Here is a 6,000-nt window from a genome sequence, read left to right as displayed (position 1 = left end):
AAGGTCACAGCTCTGAGGAGTCCTTGCGTTAGGTGACCTCAGCTAGGATGTGGTCCCGGGTAATGTCTAATGGGTTTCACATGACTCAGGTTTTCCTCCTTTGTCCTTCACTCTCCTTCACCAGTATGCATTTTGCTAGTTAGTGGTTATACAGCAACAGCTGCAAAGTACCATTTTTAAGGCAAATTATTATTAATATCCCTTTGCCAAATTGCCGCAAACTATTGAACATCATTCTCCCAAGCAGCCTGGGCTCTGCAACGCTCTAAGGAGAGCAAGCATTTTAATCTTTCCATGCATTCTTATCCTAAAACAGCAGTGTATAAGGACAGAAGCAAGGAGCCGTGCCTGCCTGCTTGCCAACAGAGGCAAGAGCTGCTCCAAGCTCAGCCCAGGCTCCTGCTCACACACCGGGTGCAATTACGCTGCAAAAGTACAGAAGGCAAATTCTGCTGTAGTGAGCAATGCTTCTGCGATGTGGCAGTTCAGTAGGTGGCACAGGGAAGCTAATGCTCCGCTGCGATACTAGAGGGCACTCTGATCCTGGCAGTTTTGGCTTCCAAGAGGGCCGAAATGAAAACTGAAGGGTTTGCTATCTGCGGCCATTAAAGCTCTCCTGGCACTTAGTGCAAAAATTAGTGCTCACCCCTGGGTCTTGAACAAATTAATTGGTGGAATTACATTCTGCTGGTGTAGATCCCCCCCGCACCCTTAGGCTTAAAGTCCAGGATGCTTCTCAGTTGCCAAGCCCTGAGCTGCTGCATCCTGCTCTTGGAGGGGCTCTGCTTCCAGTAAAGGAGCAATTACAATGCTCGGAGGGAAGGGGAGCAAGAACCATTATGACAACTCGGGAACTGTTTTTTAAAGCTATCACTTAACAGTAATGTGTTCATTAATTGCCAGCCAGACCACTGCCTGGCTTCATTTAAATAACCCAATGGCTTCCTTTTATTGCGGCAGCATAAGGATTCATCCTGCCTTTCGGATACGCCAACATCAACTTTTTCTGTGTGCCTGCTGAAGGATACACACCTATCCAAGGGTAGAAGAATTCCTGCAGGTGCTAAAACAAAGCTGTTTTTAACAGAGTCTTTTCAAACATATTCAAAAATAGGAATATGCTGTTCTAATTTAAAACACTCTGATCGATGTGACCTATAGATTAAGAGGTTTCAGCGTCTGTCTCCTTAGATACTCCTCTGACACCCGTCACTGTAATTTATAATTCAGTATTCAACTTAAATTAGTAAGATGTAAACTGAAACAGCAACAGCCTGACAAGTAAACAAGACTTCCCGATTCAAATGTAAAATGTTTACCCTCTATGCAGAATCAAGCTTTCTGCTCTCACAATATCACCACCACATGAAATACACATAGAATGACAGCGAATAAGTGGAGAAGGGATCTTGAGAGGTCACCTAGTCCATCTCCTTCCCCCGGGGTAGGATCAACCCTACCTAAATCGGTCGTGACAGGAGTTGCTCTAACCTGTTCATCCCTGGAGGTTTTTAAGGAGATTCCGCAAGCTCCCATATGGTCTGTCAGCTATTCTTACAGATGGAACATTGCCCCCAAACTCTAACCCAAATTGCTGCTGTTTATCCCATTACTCTGTCCTACTCTGGTGAATGCAGGCAACAGTTTACTACTATCGTAGCATCTTTTACATTTGGGAGATTATTGCTGTGTTTTCATTAGCCTTGAGTAATCGATGGCAGTTCTTTCCTCTTTCCTTCTCGATAGGTTTGCTTCCTAGAATTCTGACCTTTCTTTCATTTTTCTGTATTTTTCTAGCAGAAACCTGACCAAATTTGCTCCTCCCCAACACTCCGTACAGATGGGAGCAGGTACCACGTTCTCTTTACACACAGTGACACCAGCTTTGATTTTCTCACACTAGGGTACCACAGTTGGTTCAGAGTTAATGCCTTCCCTGAGATATTACCCCTTTTGCTTAGAAATGCTTCCTGCACAAGCCATTTTCCAACACACATTTCAGTAGTTCTTGTACATTCTGCTTTGCTCTTGTGCTTTTCGAATGTCAATCTATTCTTTCCAGCCTGTTCCTTCAGTTTATTAAGATTTTTGAGTCTTTCTCCTCTTCTCTGAGAGCACTTGCAGCACCTCTCAGCTCAGTATTGTCAGCAGATGCAATAAGTCTGCTCCATATTCCATTACCCAAGTCACTAATGAAAACATTGAGCAACACCAGACCCTGCACAGACCCCTGCAGCACTGTCCTCAAGCCATCCTTTCAATTCGACAGTAAACAGCTGATAGCTTTTCAGTATGCTATCCCAGCTGGTTTGGTACCTTAGAGCATTTCTCCTCAACCATATTCCCCCATCTTGCTCCTGGGAACGCCATATGAAAGAGTCTCAAAAGTCTTAGTGCAGTCAAGACATATTCACATCTCCAGCTTCTCCCTCTCTGAGACTTGCTGCCCTGTCACAGGAAAATTAGATGGGTTTGACATGATTTATTCTTGACAAAACCACAGCTTGTGGGGCTACTGTATACCTTATGCCTTGCATTTGATCTAGTGAGTAAGGGACAAACTCCCAGCATCCAAGAAGGACTTTATCATGTCCACATCCCACCCAACACTCAGAAACAGTGGAAATCTAGTTGCATTAGTGCTCACTTGGGTCAGCAGTGGTTTATTTCCACTGGGAGCTGCAGCTGCAGAGCACAGAACAGAGTACAGGGATATCACACATGAGTTTGAGCTTCACACGCCCCAAGTACCACCACATTGTGTACACACAGCCCTCTTCCTCTCTGAAACTGCATTATCTGGTGCTACATCATTTCATTAGTATCCTTGGTGCAATGGGTCAGATTCAATATTGGTGGAAACAGGTATAATTTACACACTGAAGGGAGCTGGAAGGAGGTGTAAATTACTCAAGCACAGACTACCTCAGATTCACTTAAAATTCACTCAGAATTTGGCACCAGATATATAGGAGATAATCAAGTTTTCCTCTTTGAGAGCTTGTATATTTAAACCTGCTGTGTTTAATTTTTGCAGTCACAATAATGCTCATTCATAAATATTTCCTAATGTTTGATCCTATTAGTATGTGCAGTGCAGTGTTTGATTAATGGGCTAGAACAATGGGATCAAATATATTTTTACCTCCAGAATACCACTTTGTAATGCCTAATATTTGATATTACAGATAGGTTTGTCATCCAACTAGATGTGATTGCACTTGAATTCTGAGAACTCAGATACAGTCTTGGATAAGATGTGAATTTTGAGACCTAATTACACAATATACTGGACCAAACCTTGAGGTTTGCACATTTCCAGCACTGAGTTCCTCACAGCTCAGATGCAGATGCTGTTTCTTAGCCCTCTCTCTCAGGAATTCATAACATATTCATCAACTTGTCGTACTTAAGAGCCCTGTCCGACTGTATTTGGAAGACCTTAATTTGACTCCGGGAGGAGTTTAACAATATTAATAACTAATATTGAACTGGATTCCTGATGGGAATGCTAGGACAATACCCTTTGATCACAGCATTAATCTGGTGCAATTGTGTTTATATCAGCCTTGTTCATCCCATGTGTGCTTAGTGCCATCTTGGCATGAATATGAAATATGCAAATCTGGGGGATACACGTTAATAGTGGGTCCATCTGCTAGGATCTTTTATTAAAGAGAAGTGTGAATGCAGTTGCCATGCAATACACTTTTACACACAAAGACCATGAGTTACGAAAACAAGAGAAAACATCTCATGCTTTTTGCCTTATTGGTATTTCACATTCATCGTTTCTGCAGCCCATTTTCACTTTAATTTAGGAATTTTCACAAAAACGAAATTTGGGTGGAAAAGCTCAACAGTTAGCACTGACTGTGCGCATACACGCACGCACATCTCTTCCTCTCTAGTGACAGACAGGATATTACTTTTCCACTGCATATGAAATTAATACCAGAAGCACAAGAATGTAAATTCCAACCCTTAAATCCTGATCTGGATCTCGCTTCTACTACTAAAGACAGCTATAACCTAGAGGAAAGCTAGGTTCAAGTTAGGAAGAAGATAATCCAGAGCTGCTGAACAGAGTCAAGCGCAGGCTTCAGCTCAGCCTTGAACATGAAGTCATGGCTCAGCACCTGCACAGGATATGGATGAACTGCTGTGTGCTGCTGTTTCACTTTTACTGTCATAAACAACTCTTTAACTCTATCCAAATGAAAAGCTCCTATGGTTCATTGTTCCTGTTATCTGCTGTGTCCTTAGCTTGTCTCTCCCGTGAATGTGTGCCCTTCCATGCTAATAGTTTGGGGGGAGTATGCTATAATTTATTTAACAGTTGGCAGGTCAAACCTCTCTGCCCTAGGTATGCAAGTGCTGATTCGGATGTGGAATGGATGACGTATGTCCTGATGACATAAAGGCAAAGTATCCATCTTGATGAGCCTTCTTGTCCAGGAACTACCTTTTGCTCACCAGCCTAAAGGTATGGGGAGCTTTCAACAGCATAGCTAGTTCAGAGTCTCACACTGATCCAAGAAGGCTGGATGGAGCAATTGCTCCTTGGTTCAAGGGCACTGAGAGCTGAAGGGCAAAGAGGGCCCATATTATCCTCCTTGTTTCACAGATATTCGAGTAGGCAGCAGAGTAAGCAAGAAGAGGGTTTTTTTTTTTCTGTGTCTTCAATATGCAAATAGATTAGTGAGCTCAGCTCTCTATTCATTCCTTCCAACATACATGACACAGATGATGCTGTTCCCATTGTCAGACTAAAACTGGGGGCTTGAAAATTCACTGAGTTTCCATCTGCGTAAAGCTGAGATGGTGGCTGGGTAAGGAAAGTCACTGCGCTGGGATGTGTCAGCTCCACTGCCTACATCCACAGTTTATTAGCTGTGTTTGGGATCTGAAAAGCCAGTTACTCCTTGCACAACTGACTCCTAGTGCTACCTGGTGTGGGCTCATTTGTATCTACCCAGGGACTGGCACCTTTCTACCCTGTGTAGTCACAGCTACTGTCATTGGGCTAGAGCCAGGGAAGCTGCTGAAGTCATGATGCTGAGACCAGCACATGACTTAATAAAAAGTTAAGAGTTGAGATTGATTATTTAGGTATTTATGAAGTTCCGGTGATGGAAATAGCCTATCAGCATAACTGGGTCAATTATCTGGCAATCAGCACATGTGTGCCTGGGAGGGGAGCATGGGCATGTGCCTGCCGGTTTTGTGCTGCTGAACACATCACCTGCTTGGAAGAGAATAAACTGTTTATCCCAGTGCTAAGGGAAGAGAGAGGGAGAAAAAGGCACAAGTCAACCTTCCACAGCTCGCTGATTATGCATTTTCTGCATCAAATTGTCAGCATTTATTCAATTACTTCGCTCATTACGAGTGTGTTCTTCAACCAGTAACCTAAAAACCCTCCCTGCTGCTGTCAGCTCCAGTGCAAGTGACACGTTCCTTCCTCCGGTTAAAAAGCAGTTGTGGAAGGCATCTCCTCCCAGTGTGAGACTTAGGGCTGCCAAGGAGGCTCCGCTCCACATCACCCTGAGGGAGGCCATGGGGACAGCACTGGGGCTTCCCACAGGAATCGATCCATGGGTTGGGGTGAGCCCTCCGTGGGGTGTCAGGAGCTGGTTTTAAAGCACAGACGTGCTCTGAGGCAGGGATTAGAGGCATTCGCAGGGGTCTGTCAAGGATACGGAGGAAATCCCCAGAGCCAAAACCGTATACTCAGACACTTCCATTTTAATAGTAAGTTAAAAGGAAAGTTCCCCTTCTGAGGGGTTGTTAATTATAGATCCCTCCCTTTAAGCACTCCTCCTGTTTTTATCCATGCTTACTCCCCCACAGTTGGTAACGATAAGGAAAGCTCTACCTTCCCCAAAATCAAATCAATCTTAAATGCTTCCTGAGCTGATTCACTTGGCTAAGCTCTGATTTGATATATGAAACAAGAGACAAGGCAGAAGACAAGGCAACAGAAGGCAACATATTTTG

The sequence above is a fragment of the Lathamus discolor genome, chromosome 15 (assembly GCF_037157495.1).
Source record: "Lathamus discolor isolate bLatDis1 chromosome 15, bLatDis1.hap1, whole genome shotgun sequence".
Taxonomy (NCBI): domain Eukaryota; kingdom Metazoa; phylum Chordata; class Aves; order Psittaciformes; family Psittacidae; genus Lathamus; species Lathamus discolor.
The sequence above is the reverse complement of the archived record's forward strand: the minus strand, read 5'-3'. Positions refer to the sequence as shown.